A 1,076-nucleotide genomic window follows, 5' to 3' on the forward strand; every position below is an offset into this window, starting at 1 on the left:
CCTCAAGAGGAGATACTGGGTTGGAACATAGTATTCAGACCCAGGCACTTCAGCACTATTTGAATTGAACCAAAATAAATTGAATTTTGGTTTAACTCACTCCGTCTTCTTATTGTGTTTCTTGGTTTTGTCTGTAGAAAAAGGGGTTCGTGGGTGATACAACAAAGATAAAAAATGATACAAGATTTTTAAGGAATTGATTTTCTTATTCAGCTGACGAGGTGGATGGAATATGTAATACAATGTTGAAAGTACTTTCCAGTCTAACATGCAAAGCCAAGAGGGTGGCAGCTACTTGGTTATTTCATTAGCTTGAAGTACCAGAAATGATTATAAATTTCACTCATGCAGCTCAAATGATTTTCTGGAACATCAGGGATAAGGATACACAAGAAAAAGTTTTTTCCCCTGTGAACTTCATGTTTTATCTGCTCATAAACAATTGAGGCTCAGACTGCTTATTTCCTTGTTGCCTCATTCTTATGAATCACAAGTACAACTCAGAAAACGGCAGATCTAAGTCAATCTTTTTAGGCAGAAGTCTACCAATGCATGTAATAGCTGGATTTTCAGGAGAGTTTGCTAAGTTTTTACATGTGCCAATTTACCATTTTCCTCTCACATAAAATCCACAAGATCGATATTTAATGGTCCTTATTTATAGGTGAGAAAATCAAGAGCTAAGTGCTTATTCACCATGCCACAGGTCTCGCATAGGTGTGAACTGATATCTCCACCCCCTTATAAAGAGAAATAGTTTGCAAGATAGTTTCTGAAGCTCTTAGATGATTCCTTGTAACATCAGAGAGATAAGTTTGGCACTTTGTTCTAGAACTTTAGAATTTGTCAGTTTCTGAATTTTTACAAAATTACCCCCGAACCAGTGCACAAATTGCCAATTGTCCTAATTAAGCTCATCCTCAGAAACGAAATCTGGTAGAATTTTCCTGCCCAAGAATCTCAATTCTGCCTTCCACAACATAAATTTTGAATTAAGAAAATAATCAATGAAAAGATAATGAAAATAGAAACATAATGTCAGTTAAGTGTTTTAAGGGAGAAAAATATTCATTTAA

The sequence above is a fragment of the Propithecus coquereli genome, unplaced genomic scaffold (genome assembly GCF_000956105.1).
Source record: "Propithecus coquereli isolate 6110/MARCELLA unplaced genomic scaffold, Pcoq_1.0 Scaffold415, whole genome shotgun sequence".
Taxonomy (NCBI): Eukaryota; Metazoa; Chordata; class Mammalia; order Primates; family Indriidae; genus Propithecus; species Propithecus coquereli.